The sequence below is a fragment of the Cucurbita pepo genome, chromosome 3, assembly GCF_057944985.1.
Source record: "Cucurbita pepo subsp. pepo isolate OVF chromosome 3, ASM5794498v1, whole genome shotgun sequence".
Classification (NCBI taxonomy): Eukaryota; Viridiplantae; Streptophyta; class Magnoliopsida; order Cucurbitales; family Cucurbitaceae; genus Cucurbita; species Cucurbita pepo.
The window spans coordinates 7,728,808-7,741,810 of record NC_141800.1 but is presented as its reverse complement, the minus strand read 5'-3'; the positions used below and the strand labels follow the sequence as shown (position 1 = coordinate 7,741,810).

The window sequence follows — 13,003 nt, the reverse complement described above, 5'->3', positions numbered from 1 at the left end:
CGAAAGATAGGTCCCATCATTTCATTGCATGTGATTGTTGCATTTAACCCCAATAGTGGGGTCACTTACCGAGTATTTCTTTAAATACTCAAGCCATGTGCTACTACATTTTTTAGGTTAAGGCAAGACATTTCGGTACGGCTGACGACGGCATCGCAACTCGAGATCATGGCACATGCATAGGATAGTGGTATTTATTTTCTTAGACTTAGGATAGAATAAGATGTTTTAAACTTAAATGCTTATTTATTTTATTCCGGGTCTTTTGTTGTGTCGTTTTAAAGATGTTTTTGAAACACGTAAGTTCATGGCTGTGTTTTAAGTTAAAGGTTATGTTTTATGGAATTTAAATGAAGTCTTCCGCATTCAATATTTATGGTACGTATACAGTAACGACCTTAAATTAAGTAGAAACTTTTGAGTCGCTAGAGTTCAAAACTCAAATAGAAACTAAAATTGAAAGTGAAAACAAATAAAAATAAAAGTAAATTAATATAAAATAAGAAAATACTATAAAATTAAAATATTTAGAGTTTAATCTATCTCTACAAATATATTTTTCTCTTTATTTATAATTAGTCATAAAAAGAAATAATGGACAGTTCCTGATTCAAATCCAATTTCTTCAAAAAAACTGTACAAAATTTCTCTCTAACTCTCTTTCAAAACAATTCCCCTTTATTTTCTTCTTCTTCATTTTTTTTCCTTTCTTTCTTTTTTCTCCTTATTGAACTCTAATTAGGGATCTTACTGACCTCTAGTTAGGAAAGATGGGTCAAAATGAAAAAATTGAGAAATTAATCCTCATTTGAATTCGCATTACAGCATAACATAACATAATCCATGTCAAACACTCACAAAGTGACACGTGGAGGGGCTACGGAGCACGTGTTCTTAATACCTCATACAATTCATCCAACCAAGCTAATAGTAACACCATTCACCTGGTTGGCCGAAAGCGAAGTCACTAAATTTCCTGTATAGATGTTCATTAGATCACACTCATCGATGTCTAGTTCCAAAGCTAAATCCATACCGACTTCCTTCACTCTCTTTCCTTTTCTCCTTCTTTATTCATATCCACATTAGTTAGGGATAAAGAAAGGATGAGTTGGAGATTGAGAAATGGGAAGAGAAATAAAGAATGTGATGGAGGAAGAGGAGGAAATGGGAGGAAGTGGAGAACATGGATAAAATGAGCACGCACGCAACTCTTAAGCCAATTTGAACTCCTAGTAGCTTAAATAAAGTTGGTCCCCTCTAATCAAACAGGAATTTCTCTATGATCATTAAATTCTTATAGATTCCAAGCTTAATATCATTAATACAATTATGCTTTATCCTTAAGACGCCAAACATGAAACTCAAGTGCGTTCAGTTTAACTCCATTTTATTGCCAATATTGAATGATGTGTAGGGTATATTCTTGATTTACCTTAATGTTCTTGTGGCATGATAGTTCATATTAGTTAAGCTTTTTGCAAAATCCCAGTTAAAAGACAACAACGATGAACCTAGGTTTATTAGTCATTTCAAAGACAATTTCTTTGTCCATCTCATCGGTAATAATAGTTCAACTAAATCCATATTATGCAAAGAAACAAGTTTATGACCCATAATAACAACTACCTAAATTATGACCTAAAAATTTGAAAACATAAATTGTAATTGATAATTACACAAAAATTTCTCTAAATCCATGAACTCGTGTCCAATTAGTCAATCATAAAGATTGTAACTAGCATAGAGTAATTGAAGCCCCACATGAAGTAATTTAAAGTTCCTGACACTTAACTAAAGTTTATCTCATTTTTAAAGAAGCATGAGTTGCACTTAAGTTCATGAAATGCTTATAGACTCCAACTCTTAGTACTATTAATGTCAGTATGTTTCATATGAGTTTGTCATAAATACATTCAATACAACTTTATTTTCTTGGTATACGAGGCAAAATAGAAGAATTAAATCAAACAAATTGATGAACTAAACTGAATTAATCCAACCAAAATTGATTAGTTTGTTTCCTTTGTTGGGTTGTCGGTTTATTTGATAACCTTGGTATATTATAAGAATTCAACTTTTCATTTTATAGCCGTCCAACCACTCAGAGAAAAATATATTTGATTAGAAGCTAAAAATATTTTGTTTGGTGGTATGATTCTCACTTAGGGTGCAAGAGGTTTTGAGTTCAATTCTTGTAATGCCCCTATGTCTAAATCCTTTCTTATCCAAGGACTTCATATTAATATAAACTTTTTGTTCCTATTATCAAACATACCTCTTAACTTCTGTACACCAATTGTTGGGCAACAAAGACTAAAAAGTCTTTGTTTACATCCCAAGACTTTATACTTACCATCTTAGGAAACAAAGAAAAAAAAAAAAAAAAAAAGTTCTTATTATGTTCTTGTTTTGTTCTCCACGACATATTCTCATCGAGGACTTCATGTGTTTCCTGCAATACAACAAAATACGACCTTAATATCTAGGCTCAAGGCTTCATACATACGTTTCAAATGGCATAACAAGGTCATTTGGTCTAGTGGTATGATTCTTGCATTGGGTGCGAGAGGTCTTGAGTTCAATCCTCAAAATGTGCCCCTTCAAGAAATTGTAGAATTGAAGATATTTATTAAGTAAATAAACACACATTAAAATGACAAATGTTAAATACATACATTCCCATGAATGATATTGTGAATATGCCAAAGGTAACACATAATAAGAACTTTTAGCCCCTCAATTCCCAACAAATATAGATTTCAAACTTGAGAAAAAAAATCATATCGAGTGAGAGCTAAAAATGATAGATGTTCAAGAAGGGAAATTTGGTCTAGTGGTATTATTCTTACTTAGGGTGTGAGAGGTCCTGAGTTCACATCTTAGAATGCCCTTGTCCTTAATTCTCTTATTACTTCGGTTATCAATTTACTCGCACGTTTTTTCTAGCATGAGATAGCAATCCCGTTATAAATATTGTTAAATGGTATGGTAGCAAGGGACGAAGTACGGTGAAATAGTAGCAACGGTATGGTAGCAAGGGACGAAGTACGGTTAAATAGTAGCAACGGTATGGTAGCAAGGGACGAAGTACGGTTAAATAGTAGCAACGGTATGGTAGCAAGGGACGAAGTACGGTTAAATAGTAGCAACGAATGCTCAACGTATTATAAATATTGTTGCTCAACGTATTATAAATATTGTTGCTCAACGTATTATAAATATTGTTAAATGGTATGGTAGCAAGAGACTAGTAAAATTGTGAAAGGGACGAAGTAAATATTATAAATATTGTTAAATGGTATGGTAGCAAGGGACTAGTAAAATTGTGAAAGGGACAAAGTAAATCCGAAAGGAATGCACATATGCTAGTGGCAATGTAGCTTCAACCATAATAATTTTGAGCTGGGTCATTCATAATCTTAAAGGCACAAGTAGGTTCTAAAGCACAAAAACATGTGGATAAATTTTAAATATAGAGGCGCATAAAATATATGGACTAGCAACTAAAAATTATAGATTCACTACAAGGGCATTTGGTCTAGTGGTATGATTCTTGCTTCGGGTGTGAAAGGCATTACACCCTCGACCCACACAAATTGTTCTATGATATTTTTTTCTAGGAACTCTTTGTTATGTTAAGGGGCACAGATTCTCTATTGCACTGATCTCCCAATAGTAGTTTTACTTAGGTCATCTGTCGTCACAATCCTTTTAAGGAAGATGCGCCCAAATAACCAGTGAACAATAACATTTAAAGAAGTTTCAGAGAGCGAGAAGAGGCGTAATAGAGAATAGGAATGAGAAGGGTACCAAAATTTTCAGTGAGTCGTATAAGGATCACGTAAATAGTCAAAAGATCCACTACAAGGGCATTTGGTCTAGTGGTATGATTCTTGCTTCGGGTGCGAGAGGGATCGAGTTTGATTCTTGGAAATGCCCCAACAATTATATCAAATTGAATAAAGAAATAATTTAAATGGATGTTTGGTAAAAAAAAAAAAAAAAAAAAAAAAAAAAAAAATACAAAGGGAAGCATTCTTCAACCTACATGCATGCTCCAAGCCCAACTCACGTAAATAGTCAGAAGATCCAGCCCACAACCGAAGGGAACCATTCTTGAATAGCATTTGAAATGCCCCAGTCTCTCGTTGAGGAGTCTCTTCCAATCTACTAGATGCTATTGAAAATCACTTCTCGGTTTGACTCTTCATTTCTTCTCTGTTGGTGTCTTTCCTACTTTCTTCACATGAAATTTTTTCTTCTTTGCATGACGTCATACCACCTGCTTCTGCTTGATGTCTTCTTGGTCCGAATAATAACGTTTCAAGTTACTGACGTGGACAACAAGATTAGTCCGCATCCATAAGAGCAATTGGATCCTATATGATGTCTTGATAATCTTGTGGATAACTTCGACTAGTCCATAGTATTTTTGCACCCGTCTTTGGTTCTTGTTGCTTTGAACTCGAAGTTGATCTAACGTTAACTTATATGAACTCTCTATTTTTCTTGAAATTATTGTTGTCGACGCTTCTGACTGACCATTCTCTTCATCCGTCTGGTATTTCTATGTGAATATGTGTTGCTTCAGTGGCTTGTTTTTGTCTTCCTTCTCCAATATTGGTGTTGGCTTGGTGTCTTTGCCTAGCATTTGAGTGATCACTGACAAGAGCCTTTGGGGGTCTAATGAACTCGACAGTTAACAAGTCATTTAGCTTTTCATAGAATTCAGCTAGCTCAAGCTCAGCCACATGATATTTGTTTGTGGCAGGCGATCTCGATTGCAACATAAAACTAATCTTGTGATTTATCTCTCCTGTTTGGGATAAATCCATTATCTGACCTTCTTGTTTTGCATCGTGGTGTTCATGTAGTGGCAACAAGGTTTCTATTGAGGTTGACTCACTCGAGCTCCCCTTTTCAATTACAACAATAGTAGCAAGCGTAGATTCATCATGGCTAAGATTCTTTCTCAACTGTAGTATCGACATCATTTTCACCCCTCTTGGTTGATGGATGTTTTTCTGAATGATCGTCGGATTAGACTCCGTTACTACTAGGAATTTTGCTAGGGACATGTAAATGACTTTGTGTTCCAGTAGGACGTTCATCCCTAACACGACGTCAAAGTCATCCATTTCAACTATCACCAAATGATTTGCCTAGTCCAAGGCTCCAGCTTGATTAGAGTTCTCATTGTGACTCTTAAGACTGATAAAGCTTCCAATTTGACGGTGTTCATCTTTCCTGTATCTCGATGCCAAAGGATGCTAAAATATTTTGCATTGGTCTCGATCATTAGTTGTGGGTGGTTCTAGAGTTGACAATGGTGTTCCTTGCTACTTTGTGCTTTATCCAGACCTCAACATACATAATATAATATATATATATATATATATATATATATATATATATATATATATATATATGCTTTTAACTATAACACATATAGTCCATGAAAGAATTGTAACTCTTATGCTCATTAATATTATAATGGTTACTACCTAAATTATAACCTAAAGGTAGAGAATTGATGTCCAATTAGCCAACCCTAAATTTGTAATCTTGGTAGAGTGATTGAAATTAATGGAAGTAGTTTAAACTCCTAGTACCTTAAATGAAGTTGATCTCTTCTAATAAAACATGAATCTCTTTAATATCATTAATACAATTATGCTTCATCTTTGAACCTTTCAAACAGGAAACTAAAAGTGCGTTTAATTGAACTTCATTTTATTGTCATCTTGAATGATGTGCAGGATATATTCTTGATTTACCTTGATATTTCATATTAGTTAAGCTTTTTGCAAAATCACAAGTAAACGACAACAACAACGATGAGCTTGGGTCTGTTTATTATTTTAAAGAAATTTTTTTCTCCATTTATCCGTAATAACTCTCCGACTTCCTTCACTCTCTTTCTTTTTCTCCTTCTTTATTCAAATCGGCATTGGTTAGGGATGAAGAAAGAATGAGTTGGAGATTGAGAAATGGGAAGAGAAATAAAGAATGTGATGGAGGAAGAGGAGGAAATGGGAGGAAGTGGAGAACATGGATAAAATGAGCACCCACGCAACTCTTAAGCCATGTCGAATTCCTAGTACCTTAAATAAATTTGGTCTCCTCTAATAAAACTGGAATTTCTCTTATGATCATTAAATTCTTATAGACCCCAAGCTCAATATCATAAATACAATTATGCTTTATCTTGAACACACCAAACACGAAACTAAAGTGGGTTCAATTTAACTCCATTTTATTGCCATCTTGAATGATGTGTAGGGTATATTCTTGATTTAACTTAAAGATCTTGTCGGATAATAGTTTATATTAGTTAAGCTTTTTGCAAAATCACAGTTAGAAGACAACAACGATGAACCTAGGTCTATTAGTCATTTCAAAGACAATTTCTTTGTCCATCTCATCGGAATGACAGTTCAACTACCATATTATGTAAAAAACAAGTTTACGACTCATAACACCAACTACCTAAATTATGACCTAAAAATTTGGAAACATAAGTTGTAGTTGATAATTGCACAAAAATTTCCCTAAATCCATGAACTTGTGTCCAATTAGTCAATCCTAAAGATTGTAACTAGCATAGAGTAATTGAAGCTCCACATGAAGTAATTTAAAGTTCCCATTACTTAACTAAAGTTCATCTCATCTTTAAAGAAGCATGGTTTGCACTTAAGTTCATGAAATGCTTATAGATTCCAACTCTTAGTACTACTAATGCCAGTATGTTTCGTATGAGTTTGTCATAAATGAAACTAAGGTCCATTCAATACAACTTTATTTTGTTGTCATAGAGGCAAAATAGAAGAATTAAATCAAACAAACTGATAAACTAAACCGAATCAATCCAACCCAAATTGATTAGTTTGTTTCCTTTGTTGGGCTGTTGGTTTATTTGATAATCCTCGTATATTATAACAATTCAATATAAAATGCCTTACTTACAAGTAAAATATTAGACCATCAACTTTTCATTTTATAGCCGTCCAACCACATAGAGAAAAATATATTTGAGTAGAAGCAAAAAAAATATTGGGTATTTAAGAAAAGGCATTTGGTTTAGTGGTACGACCCTCACTTACGGTGCAACCTCAAATGCCCCTATATCTAAATCTTTTCTTATCAAAGAACTTCATATTTATTCATATTTATATAAACTTGTTGTTCCTATTATTTACTTTTCAAACATACCTCTTAACTTCTCTACATCAATTGTTGGGCAACAAAGTCGACATAAAGGAATTAGAAAAGAGATATCAAAACTTAAACATCTTCGCCTTAATTTTTGTTTTTTTTTTCTTTATTACATAAGATGGCAAGTATAAAGCATTGGGATGTAAAGAAAGACTTTAGGTTGCTACTCTTGAAGGGGCATTCCGAGAATCGAACTTGAGACCTCTCGCACCCAAAGCGAGAATCATACCACTAGACCAAATGCCCTTATTATGCCACTTAAAATGTATGTATGAATCCTTGGGCCTAGGTATTAAGGTCGTATTTTGTCATATTGCATGAAACACATGAAGTCCTCGATGCGCTTGAACTGAAGTCTTGGATGTAGAATGTGTCTTAATAACATAATAAGAACAAAGAGCTCTCTACAAGACCTGCTTCAGATTTGGATAGGCATACTCACCAAAATGAAGTAAATAAGTACAATAAAATGACACACGTTAAATACATACATTCCCATGAAATTGTGAATGTGAATGATAATCCAAATAATAATATCAATGCATTCTATGTCGAAGTGATTCATAAATTATACCTAATTTTCTACCATTTTGGACCTATTATTGATGACGAGACATTTAGGATTTTGTGACATGAGAATTGTTGGGATGTAGCTCTGATGGTAGAGTGTTTGCTTTGCATGTGAGAGGTATGTGGATCGATACCCTTCTTCTCCAAAATAATTTATTATTAAATATGTAATTTCTTTTGAATTTTTCCTTAGTCATGACATGTTGAGTAGCGATATTACTAGGGTTTTGTGGTGCAAGTATTGTGGGAATGTAGCTCAGATGGTAGAGCGCGCACCCGCATCTCCAAAAGAAACTATTTGGTTTTTATTATTAATATTTTATTTCTGTTCAATCTTTCCTTATTTATGACATAATAAGCGGAGATATTTTTTTCATTTTCACAATTATTGATGACGGGTCATTTAGGGGTTTATAATGTAAGAATCGTGGGGATGTAGCTCAGATGGTAGAGCTTCCCATGTTGGAAGTACGGGATTGATACCTTCCTTCTCCAAATGAATCGATTATTAAATATATTATTTCTTTTCAAAATTTTCATATTTACTACATGATGAGCAGAGATAGTTTTTCATTTTCACTATTATTAAGGACGAGATGTTTAGGGTTTTGTAACATAAGAATTGTGGGTACGTAGCTCAGATGGTAAAGCGCTTGCTTTGTATGCGAGAGGTATAGGGATTGATACCTTACATCTCTAAAATAAAACTATCTATTATTAAATATATTTTTTACTTTCAATTTTCCCTCATTCATGTCATGACATGTTGAGTAGCAATATTTCTTCATTTTCATTATTATTGAAATTAAATCCAGGCCACTAACTTCTTTGGTGGGGAGACTATAAATATCCTAATGTCCTCAAATTATTATTATGTAAAAATTAGATTCCAGAGGAATGAAATTGATCTCTCAAGTTTAGAAGTTCCCCTTAAAAATTCGAGCATTATCTCTACCATTTCTAAGTTTCACTATTATTGAGATTAAATCGAGGTCACTAACTTCTTTTGTCGGGAGACTATAAATATCCTCCTGTCCTCAAGTTATTATGTAAAAATTAGATTTAAGAGGAATGAAATTGATCTCTCAAGTTTAGAAGTTCTCCTCCCTACCATTTCTAAGTTTCAAGCAATTATTATGTGAAAATTAGATTTTAGAGGAATAAAATTGATCTCTCGAGTTTAGAAGTTTCCCTTAAAAATTCGAGCATTATCTCTACCATTTCTAAGTTTCAACCAATTGTTGGGGGTAGAATTGCACATGAGTCTATCAAGTTAGATTGTGTGGTTGAGTGAAATTCTCAACCTTCTACTTATTTTTGGGATTTATTCTCTTCCTATTCATTGTAATTTATTCTAATACAAACAAGTTTGTCTTTTAGGGAATGTATTAAACACATGGGTTTATTAATTACTGTGAACTTTTATTTAAAAGGAAGTAAATACAAATAGAGTAAGTATATATACCAATAAAAGAGGAAATATGTTTACTAGAACATTTTTTTTAATATGAGATAGAAGTAAACATATCCGTAAAAAGAAACTACATAAACTTAAAGAAGTTGATCCCATTTTACAATATAAATATTGTTAAAGGATAGCAAAGAAGTAGTTTTGACATATCAATGTAGGTTTTGAAAACTAAAATTAAAAAATTAAAAAATTAAAAAATTAAAAAAATTAAAAAATATATATAACATAAAAGTTGTTTTCAAAAACTTAGTTTGTGGTGAAATTTTGCTTAAAATTCAAATGTATTGTTTCAATATCTATCCCAAAGGAATGCATATGCTTTAGTGGCAATGCAGCTTCAACCAAAATAATTTGAGCTTGGTCATTCATAATCTTACCGGTACAAGGTAGGAATTATAGGATATGAACTTTATTTATGTCAATATTTTTTACATTCAATTTTCCCTTATTCCTGACATGTAGAGTAGCGATATTTCTTCATTTTCACTATTATTGATGACGGAAAATTTAGGGTTTTGTGATTTAAGAGTTGTGGGTATTTAGCCAGATGGTAGAGCGCCTGCATAGCATGCGAAAGGTACGGGGATCTATACCCTGCATCTTCAAAAGAAACTATTTGTTATTCATATTTTATTTCTATTCAATCTTTCTTTATTTATGACATAATGAGCCGAGATATTTTTTTATTTACACAATTATTGATGACCGGACGTTTATTATTTTCCAATGTAAGAGTTGTGCGGATGTAGATCAAATGGTAGAGCACTTGCTTCTCATGTGGGTAGTACGGGGATCAATACCTTGCATCTCCAAATGAATGAATTATTAAATATATTATTTCTTTTCAAAATTTTCATATTTACGATATAATGAGCAGGTATAGTTTTTCATTTTCACTATTATTGATGACGAGACGTTTAGGGTTTTGTGATATAAGAATCGTGGGGATGTAGCTCAGATGGTAGAGCGCTTGCTTTGCATGCGAGAGGTATGGGGATTGATACCCTACATCTCCAAAACAAAACTATTTATTATTAAAAATGTTATTTCTTTTAAGTTTTCCTTATTCATGACATGTTAAGTAGCGATATTTCTTCATTTTCACTATTATTGATGATGGAAAATTTAGGGTTTTGTGATGCAAGAATTCCGGGGATGTAGCTCAGATGGTAGAGCGCTCGCTTAGCATGCGAGAGGTACGGGGATCGATACCCCGCATCTCCAAAAGAAACTCTATTCAATCTTTCCTTATTTATGACATCATGAGCCGAATTAGTTTTTTCATTTTCACTATTATTGATGACGGGACGTTTAGGGTTTTCTGATGTAAGAATCAGAATCATCATAATGTAGATTAGATTAAGAAACTCTATTCAATCTTTCCTTATTTATGACATCATGAGCCGAGTTATTTTTCATTTTCACTATTATTGATGACGGGACGTTTAAGGTTTTCTGATGTAAGAATCAGAATCATCAGAATGTAGATTAGATTAAGAAACTCTATTCAATCTTTCCTTATTTATGACATCATGAGCGGAGATATTTTTTCATTTTCACTATTATTGATGACGGGACGTTTAGGGTTTTCTGATGTAAGAATCAGAATCATCAGAATGTAGATTAGATTTTAGATCGCTTTCTTAGCATGTGAGAAGTATGGGGATCCTGAGAATGTAGATTAGATTTTAGATCTTAGCATGTGAGAAGTATGGGGATCCTGAGAATGTAGATTAGATTTTAGATCGCTTTCTTATCATGGGGATCCTGAGAATGTAGATTAGATTTTAGATCGCTTTCTTAGCATGTGAGAAGTATGGGGATCCATACTCGCATCTCTAAAGGATTAATGAGTAGCGATATTTTATCATTTTCACTATTATTGATGATAAGACGTTTAGGGTTTTATGTCGTAAGAATCTTGGGGATGTAGCTCAGGTGGTAGAGCGCTCGCTCTGCATGCGAGAAGTATAGGGATCGATACCCCGCATCTCCAAAATAAAACTATCTATTATTAAATATTTCTTCATTTTCACTATTACTAAAGACAGAAAATTTAGGATTTTGTGGTGCAAGTAATGTGGGGATGTAGCTCGTAGAGCGCTCGCGAGGTATGGGGATTGATACCTCATTTGAATCATGGGGATGTAGCTTAGATGGTAGAGCACTTGCTTTGCAAGATGGGGACTGGGACTTATCTATTATTAAATATTTCTTCATTTTCACTATTACTAAAGACAGAAAATTTAGGATTTTGTGGTGCAACTAATGTGGGGATGTAGCTCGTAGAGCGCTCGCGAGGTATGGGGATTGATACCTCATTTGAATCATGGGGATGTAGCTTAGATGGTAGAGCACTTGCTTTGCAAGATGGGGACTGGGACTGGTACGGCATCTCTAAAGGATAACTATAAATTATTAAATATATTAATTATTTTCAATTTATTTTTATTTATGACATAATGTGCAGAGATAGTTTTTTATTTTCACTCTTATTGATGACGAGACATTTAGGGTTTTGTGATGTAAGAATCGTGTGAATGTAGCTCAGATGGTAGAGTACTCGCTTAGCATGCGAGAGGTATGGCGATCAATACCTCTTATCTCCGAAAGAATCTATTCGTTAAATATTTCTTCATTTTCACTATTATTTATGAGAGAAAATTTAGAGTTTTGTGATATAAGAGTTGTGGGGATGTAGCTTAGATGGTAGAGCGTTCGCTTAGCATGCAAGAGGTATAGGGATCGTTACTTTGCATATTTGCATCTCTAGAAGAAAATATATTTCCTTATTTATGACATAATGAGCAGAGATATTTTTTGCTTGGGATGTAGCTCAAATGGTTTTATTTCTATTCAATCTTTTCTTATTTTGATATATTGAGCATAGATATTTTTTTATTTTCACTATTATTGGTGATAGTAGGTTTAGGATTTGATGACGTAAGAATTGTGGGGATGTAGGTCAGATGGTAGAGCGCTAGCTTCGCATGTGAGAAGTACGGTGCGATACCCTGCATCTCCAAAGGAATCCTACTACCAAATATTCTATTTCTATTTCAAATTTTTCTTATTTATGATATAATGAGAAGGGATAGTTTTCATTTTCAATATTTTATTCTATTCAATTTTTCCTTATTTTTTACCTAATGAGCAGAAATATTTTTTCATTTTCACTATTATTCATGACCTGCAGTTTTGGGTTTTGGGTTTTGTTAGGTAAGAATTATGGGGATTAAGCTAAGATGGTAGAGTGCATCTCCTAAAGAAACTATTAGTTATTAATATTTTATTTCTATTCAATCTTTCCTTATTTTTAACATAACGATCAGAAATATTTTTTCATTTTCACGACGCACAGTTTTGGGTTTTGTTATGCAAGAATTGTGGAAATGTAGCTAAGATGGTACTGTGCTCTGTTTGCATGCGATGGTACAGGGATCGATACCTTGAACACCCCGCTCTGTATTCCTAAATGCTCTATAATATGGTGGTGCCTTAATGGGATAGATATTTTATATGGGCTGTATACACCTTTAAATGTGGTTTGCTACTCGCAAAAAAGATAGGGATAGTTAAATTTTTAAGTCACTTTTGAGAAGTATGGTGCAGGATAAATTGGATTATTGCCTATTATTTCTAAGAATATATTAAGTCTTGGGACTAATGTTTGTCATTTGTAGAGATGACATATAACCGAGGAATTCATAGTACCGTTCTCCTTTAAAGAAATTCATAGTACCA

General features: G+C 33.3%; 1 non-coding gene across 1 annotated transcript; it reads left to right on the top strand.

Moving 5' to 3' along the window:
• Nucleotides 1–10,410: 10,410 nt before the first annotated feature.
• On the top strand, nt 10,411–10,483 carry TRNAA-AGC (transfer RNA alanine (anticodon AGC)). The gene has a single exon. It is a non-coding gene; the product is annotated as a tRNA-Ala (tRNA).
• Nucleotides 10,484–13,003: the final 2,520 nt, after the last annotated feature.